Here is an 8020-nt window from a genome sequence, read left to right as displayed (position 1 = left end):
TCATGATATTCTATTCACTTCGAAACATTGTTGGAAAGGAAGGGCTGGCCAGTTAGCTCACTTGGTTAGAGCAGCAGTGCTGATAGCAGCAAGGAACCAAGGTCAAGGGTTCACATCCCCGAACTGGCCAGCTGCAGAGAAAAAAAATATAGTTTTTTGGAAAAGCACATAAGTAAATTTTTATAATATCTATTTACAGGGAGCCAATGGAATTTTTTAAGAAAAAATAAAAAAGAAAGAAGGAAAAGGAAAGAAGAAAGGAAGGAAGGAAAGAAGGAAGGAAGGGAGTGTCAGTGTTATTGTCAGAAATTTTAAGTTTACTAAAACTTGTTGAGTAACCTCTTAGGAACAAAATCTAACACATTAACTGTGTTACTCACACACTGTATCTAATCGATGAATCTATCATTCCTTTGCCCTTTAACAGAGAAGAGCTCTTGTAGAAATGCACACATCCTGTATTAATGAAAAAAACAGCTGACTTGCTCTTAACTGAAGAGAAAGCAATTACCATTTAGTCCAATGAATCAGTTGATGTTACTTCCCACCTCCACCTCTGTCAGCATCTAACGAAAACGTAATGCATGTTGAAGGCATCAGAAACAAATTTGTTTTTGAATTGCATGTCACTGTATCAAGCTCTCTTAATAACATCTTCCTGTGAAATGGCAGGCTAAAGTATGCGTCCTCTGGGATGATTTACAAGAAGAATTAGGTCACCGTGGCAAAATTTCTTCTATGTTTAAATTACCACCAACACTGAAATAATGGAAGAGCAGGTGGTGACCCTACTTTAAAAATAAGTAAATGAGGTAGTATAAAAAGAAATTTAAAGTATCCCTATATTTGAAATACTTGCATTGCTTTTTCTTTCAGTTGTTTGGAAAGGTGGTTAGAATGTATGCCTCACAAATATTATGTTTACAATAAAAACAATGGGAGGTTTTGTAGCCAATTAAAATGTATGATTATACTAAAATAAATTTTCAATTCAAATATGACATTGCAGTAAAAACTCTTAATGCTCAGTTAACCAGAAAATTCAACTAATCAGAATGTCTCATTTCTACAACATTCTACATTTTTGTAGCTTTTAATACTAAATAAATTTTATTATCTCCTTTCTGGTAATTGCAGATAACTGTAAGGGATTTCTTTCATTAAAAAAAAAGTTTTCTAAAGGTTTGATTACTCTAACTTATGCTAATATAGATTTATGTGAAATTAAGGTATTTTATATAATTGTGGTTTTAAATTTTTCAACAAGCTGATAAGGTCCTCTGACCATTCATACTTTTCCATAACCTCAAAATAGAATAGACAATCCTGTTATATACTTCAGAAAAATGTGTTAACATTCCTCATACTTAAATTTACTTGTTCCGTGTTAGCTACCACCCACAGACTCTAAACTTCATAAGGGGAAGGACTATATCTTCCACTTTACTTATCAAATCTCCAACACCATTATAGGGCATGGTACATAGTGGCTTTTAAGAGAGATTTATCGAATAAATGTGTTTAATGCAGGAATTAATAATGAAGCTCTATTCTACAAACAGTGATTTTAAAACTTTAATAATAAAGGTGTGTCATAGAAGTAGGTTTCTTCTGGAAAAACTTCTTAAACAATTATAAAATACTTTCACTTGCCAGGGAAGACTTCCAGGTAAGACATCATTTTGAAAATAAGACATATTTCAAAGTTGATGTATAATCTAGTACTGGAGTTGAAGTAAATGAGCGTTAGAGTCATATAAACAATTTTTTTTAACAATATAGTTCACTTAATTACTAATTCCACTAAATGCTAAAACCTAAGTCCTTTGACATTACTATTTGGTGTTTTATAAAATTTTCAGATGTCATAGACACAGGAGTATTGCAATACACAATAGTGCCAGAGTATTTCAGGATTTCCTGTTTCCAGTATTCCCGAGAGAGATTTTTAATTTTTTTGCACTTAGATACTTGTAAACCTGAAACATATGTTTGTATTGCAGGTGACTGAGCTTAAAATCACCTAACTATTAGAACAAGGCAACAAAATTTTTGAGTTTTATTCTTGCTTATTGGCTTCCTCTCTCTCCTGATCTAGACTCTCCTTGCTGTGCTTCCCTTCAGGATGACCATGGAACTTGTCTCCTGGCTCTAATTCCTCCTTCCCGTTCATTCCTCAAACTGTTATAGAAACAGACTCAGCAAGGAAGCATTGAACACGTAGAGGGTTGGAGAGTCAGGAGTTTATTATGCCGGTGGGCCCAGACAGGCTAATGCCTGTAATGTATTACAGATGATGTAATAAAGAGCTATCAAGTGAAAAATACTGTAAATAATATTATATAAGGCTTCTTCAAAAAGTTTGTGGAAAATAGAATTAAAAGATAATACAAATCTTTCCATAAACTTTTTGAAGTACCCTTATGAATTAATGTAGATCATTCTACCAAAAAAACATGACCATATTTAATTTACATAAGTGCAGCAGTGAGGTGAATAAAGATGTTTTCTCTGGTATATCTCAAGTGTTCGTGAAGGCACATCCATACAATATGGGCTGATTTCAAGGGCCAAAAATATGTATTTTATTCTATGATTCTTGTCTTCTATTACTTTCTTTACTTGGTGGAAAATGCTTGGTAGAATAATTAATTCTAATGTTTTGTACAAACCTTTAGTACTATATTTCTAAACTCATTAAGAACATAAGCAAGACACTTAAACTTTTCAGTTATATTTTAACATAGTTTCATGAGAAAACATTTTGCTATATTGAGGGATGTAAATTTACTGATTACTAAATATTTCAGGGAGGGAGGCTCCCAAAACCACTGCTCTGAATATCAATGGCTTATTGCTTGCTGTTCACTTTCACTTTTCCAAGTTAATTTTTTTTTTTTGGTTTTTCTGCAGATATTTTTTTTTCTGCTTTTGAACTATGAAAATAGAAGGAAAAATTCACTAAAGGTTTTAATTTCCTAGGCTCTCACAAGAAATAAAGCTGGTGCAGATTATATTATAAGAATCTGAAATGTTTGCCTTTCTGAGAACACGCGGTCAGACAGACAGAAATTACTCTTTAAGAAATAAGAGAACTGTGATTTCCCCAAAGTTTTAAATTGGGCTATTGTTTCCAATTCTTCACTCCCTTTCACTTCTGCCATTCGACATGAGAAGATGATGACTGTGGTGTAGCTATGGTCCAAATAGAATGAGAAGACATATGGAGTAACCTGAACACAAGCCGCAGCCTGGAACCCAACTCAGAACATCTCAGTTGGACCCAGCAGAGCCAGAGGCTGTGTATAGTCCTACAAGTGAGAAATGAATGCTTACTGTTTTAAACCAGTAGGGTTCAGGCAGCTTGAATTGTTACACAGTAATATTGCAGAAAAAACCTGTCTGATGTGCCTAGTACAGTATCTTCTTGCCCTTGGTATTTATTGGTATATTTCTCTCAGTAACTCTTTTATGATGTTCAAACACATCTTAGAGTATTTGTAGGAAAATAATCTTTTAGATAATCCTAAAATTTATATATAAAACATATTACAAAATACCCATATTTTGTTTAAAAAAGTTTCAAATAAATAAGTTATCCTTTGCTTAAAAAGTAATTTAAAATCAATTTATAAAATGCTTATTTTTTAGTAGAAAGACTAGATAAGCAGTATTTTTAGCAGAAAAAAGTTACACTGATAAAGTTGTTACTTTCAGAATTTCAATTTATATTACGGGCTGTTTAGTTGCTTATAGGAAATTAATATTTTCTCAATCTTAAGTTATATATTTTTTTCACATCTGTTTTTAATGAACAAAAAAGTTAAATACAAACTTTCATATACAAAATAGGTTATTGTATAATTGGCAACCTCAGAGCCAAGTACTAAATTTTCTTCCCCAGATTTCCGTGGGGGTGGAGTAGGAGGATGTTAATGAGTGAAAATCTTAATTTTGGCTTAATATATATTTAAAAAAATACTTTGAGGAAAATAGCTTTAAACTGAATAGTATCTTCTGAAATAAACAGCTCAGGCCAGTCCTTATAATTCTGAGGTTTATACACAGCCAGATCTGGCATGAAAATAAAGATTTAGGGTTTACAGTTACTTCAAATCCAGCTTCAAGAGTAAGCCAAGTCACCTTATTTCCAGAAAAAGAAGTCTCTTTAAGATGACGATGATACTCTTCTGAAGATGCTTGGATAGCCGAACTTCCTGGGTCACAGTTCCACTTTTGCATGACACTGTGCCAATGCTGTAGTGTCAGACTTCTTCTGAAAGGCAACCAGAGCCCTATACCACAACATTTTCATTTTGCCCAGCATTTTTAAGCCTGAGTAAATGTGATAGTTTTGTCCCTAGAGATATAATCTGCATATTTATAAGTGAGCATTCTACAATATCTCCCATTCAACAGTTGAGGAATCTCGTGTGGCTTCATGCTATAGTGGGTCCACTCTAAATGATTCTGATCAGTATTTCTTTTGGTCTTAATTTCATCCTGTAAATAATGAAGGAGAATCTTACAGATCCTGTGGCCCTTCTGTCTCATAAAATCCAAATATTTAAGACACTTTTTTCTTAGACCTGTTAACCCCGGCTCCAATGTACCTTCTGATGAACAGGCACCAGAATAAGTTCTTGTTCAAAGAGGTTTACCCCTTTGGTCTATCTTTTCACTGCTTGATAACCCCCAGACTTTAATTTAGGATAGAAGAAAGTACTGAACACATCAAGTGCTGCATCGTCTTGGTTTTTGTTTCTTTACACCAGAAGATTCATTTGAAAATTAATGACTTCATGATTGAGCCAGTGATACTTCTTTAAGGTCTGATTATCTCCTCGAATGATTCACAATTTGAAAGCACAACTTAGGATCGCATCCTGTGGGCCATGGCCTAGGGCATTACTTAGTTCCTTTTCCACGTCCTCTGTAAATTCAAGGAGGTCATCTGTTCTTCTGTCCCTCTCTTTGCCTGTGCAATTCTTTTCCTATGTTTCAAATTTTCCTCCTGAGTAAGCCATTGCTTCTACTGCTCAAGTGGAGTGGGGCTGACACTTCTGATAGGTCAGGCTCCAGCTGGTGGCCTCTCCTTTCTTTTTCAAGTCTACTATGTTTCAAATTTTCCTCCTGAGTAAGCCATTGCTTCTACTGCTCAAGTGGAGTGGGGCTCACACTTCTGATAGGTCAGGCTCCAGCTGGTGGCCTCTCCTTTCATTTTCAAGTCTGATTCTGATCATCTCCTCTGTATCAGAAATTTTCTCTTTTGAATACCTCTTTTCACTTCTCATTGGACATGGAGGTCCCCTTGTTTCAACAATTCTGTATTGCTTTGGAACAAAGTGAGATGTTTTGACTCCATGATTTTGCTCTTCCCCAACTTTTCGTCTTTAATGTGTCCATCTGACTTCTTTGAGAATGTGATGGTTTGAAGTTACAGGAAGGACAGTTTCCATGACCACCTTCTTTAAGTCGCTCCCATAACCTTTAGTACTTCTCTCCTCTTTTTTTTGTTTGTTTGGTTTTTCTTTTTGGAAATATTTATTCTTTATTATTTTTTTAAAGATTTATAATCAATATCAATTATAATGGATTATATATATATTTTTGGTTCAACATTGAGATGTGTTGATCAAATCAATATTACTTGCATATATATTGTTGCAAATCATACTTATTCTTTATGCCCCTAGTGCAATCTCTCCCCATCCCCCTCTCCCTCCCTCCTCCCACCTCTGATAACTCTAGATTTCTTCTCTCCTTCTGAAAGAGTAATGGTTACTCTGTTGATTTGTTGCCTAGATGATTTGTCCAATGCTCAAAGGTGTGTTCAGGTTCCCCAATATTATCGTAGAACAGATGTGTCTTCTGTCTCTCTGGAATAGGCTTTATGGAGAGAGACATTGCCTTCTTTTCTTTGGTGTCTGCTGGTGACTCTCCTTGTGTCACTGCACTCCAGTGACTGGTGCACCATCTGCACAGTGGTTGTGGCATCTAGCTGCTTTTGCGGCAGCCATGGTTATTGCGGTGGCCACCCACATGGAGGTGATGTTTTTGGGATGCCCCTTACCTAGTTGCTGGTGGTGCCTGGTTCCATACCTCAGGACCCCAGGTGGGCCCCGTGATGCTGGCGGTGTGCCTGGCTGTGGGCAGAGGGTACAGTCCCCAGCTCTAACCCCAAGACCCTGAGTGGGCCCCAGTGTGTACTCTGTTTTTACTTTCAGTTCTGTGTTGGATTACTTGCTGTTCCCGCTACTCAAACTCTGTGCTAGAACTAATTTGTTGTCCTTTGCTTACTTCTAAAGTGGGGGAACTTCCTGTGGGGACCAGTACTTGAGCTCTGTAGTTGAGCTAAATTGCTGCTTTGTTACTGATTCCCTGGGGAAGGCTTTTTGTGCAGCTCAGGGTTTAATGGTTGACTTTATAGGTACTTCCAGGTTTAGTGAAATCCAATGTACTTGGATTGTGTGGAAACTCTGGTCTGGACCTGAGTCTTTCTTCAAATTGCACCTGCTGCAATTCTATATTCCAGACCAGTTTTCTTTGAGTGGTCCTACACTGATTGGGGGGTGGATCAGCTGCCCTTTTGGAAACTCTGGTCTGGACCTGAGTCTTTCTTCAAATTGCACCTGCTGCAATTCTATATTCCTGACCAGTTTTCTTTGAGTGGTCCTACACTGATTGGGGGGTGGATCAGCTGCCCTTTCTGTGCCCCAGTGTTCTCCACATGGGCCCATCTTCCCCTACTGCCTGTGCTGCAAACACTTCCCATGGGAGAGGCCTTATGCTGGTCACTTACAATGACGATGACTCACCGGCCTCTGAATGGCTCCTTTTTTTCATTTGTTGTAGCTCCTTGGTTCTGTGTGGATCCACGGGAACCCTATTAGTGGTATTGCTGGCCTGGGGGCCACCAAGACCCTCTTCGCCTCTGCTGCCTCCAAGCAACTTCATCGGAAGGGCACAGCTGCTGCTTTTGCCAGCTCCTGCTGGAAATGACCAGGATTTGAAATGGTTGGAATGTTTTTTTCTTTCTCTCATCATTGCTACTCCTGCCTTCCTGCACTCTGTAGGTCTCTCCTCCTCTTCCCCTGAGCTGTAGTGGCCCAAGCTTGGCTGTTGTTGCTTTTTGATAGTTGTAAATTCATTGATTTGTGGGAAAGAGTGATGCTGGGGACTGCCTATTCCACCATCTTGACCAGAAGTCCTCTTTTTCAACACCCACCTCTTCAGTATAATGGAGACACTTCAGACCTCTTCCACCCTCTTCAGAAATCATCTCTATTACAGACTGTTCCTGAGGTTTCCACATTAAGAAACTCTCTGGATTGCCTTTGCTGTGGTGACAACCACCTTGTCTTCTATTATAGGCTTCTGAGTTCAAAGTAAAACCAAAGGCAAACCCTGCATGGCTTATCTCAGGTTACTGTCACTCTCATCTTTGGATAGTCAGTTACTCCATTAGGAGATTTATTACCCAGTTTTAGCACGTTGTTCAAGGATCCAGAAACTTTCCTGAAGGGGCCACATTCTGTGTTCCATTGCAAGCTGAAGTTACCATGGGCTTTATGGTGAGCTGGAATGGGGATCTAAGTAAGCTGGCAGCATTGTAGAGACTGTTTCTCACTGGGTGAATAAAGCAATCTAAGCTTGGTCTTTTGGCTGGTATTTCATCAGTGTCCACTGTAGAAAACAGAGTGCTGTTTGAGTGCTGCCTCTTCAGGAGAGCCCAGGCAGGGGGCACGGACCGGTTGCAGATATGGAAGATGGTGCCAAGAATCCTAACCAGCCACCTGCACATACGTGGTCTGAGCAGCAGTGGCGGCTGACACACCTGAGACTGCAGAGTTGTCGCTGCCACTGCTGCCTTTGCTGCCTCAGCCACCTTAAATTATATTTTGGTTGAGTTTTTTCTTAGCATAGAGTTTAATATTTGAAGTTAAATTTTAGTTAAATCTAGTTGGCGTACTTTATTTTCCATTTGATAATTTAAGGTTACATTAATTCTTCCTAAGAA

The 8020-nt window shown here is 38.0% G+C and overlaps 1 pseudogene; it reads right to left on the bottom strand.

Moving 5' to 3' along the window:
• Positions 1 to 4329: 4329 nt before the first annotated feature.
• Positions 4330 to 7804, bottom strand: LOC103604156 (annotated as a pseudogene).
• Positions 7805 to 8020: the final 216 nt, after the last annotated feature.

Source organism: Galeopterus variegatus, unplaced genomic scaffold, assembly GCF_000696425.1.
Source record: "Galeopterus variegatus unplaced genomic scaffold, G_variegatus-3.0.2 Scaffold5011, whole genome shotgun sequence".
Classification (NCBI taxonomy): Eukaryota; Metazoa; Chordata; class Mammalia; order Dermoptera; family Cynocephalidae; genus Galeopterus; species Galeopterus variegatus.
The sequence above is the reverse complement of the archived record's forward strand: the minus strand, read 5'-3'. Positions and strand labels throughout refer to the sequence as shown.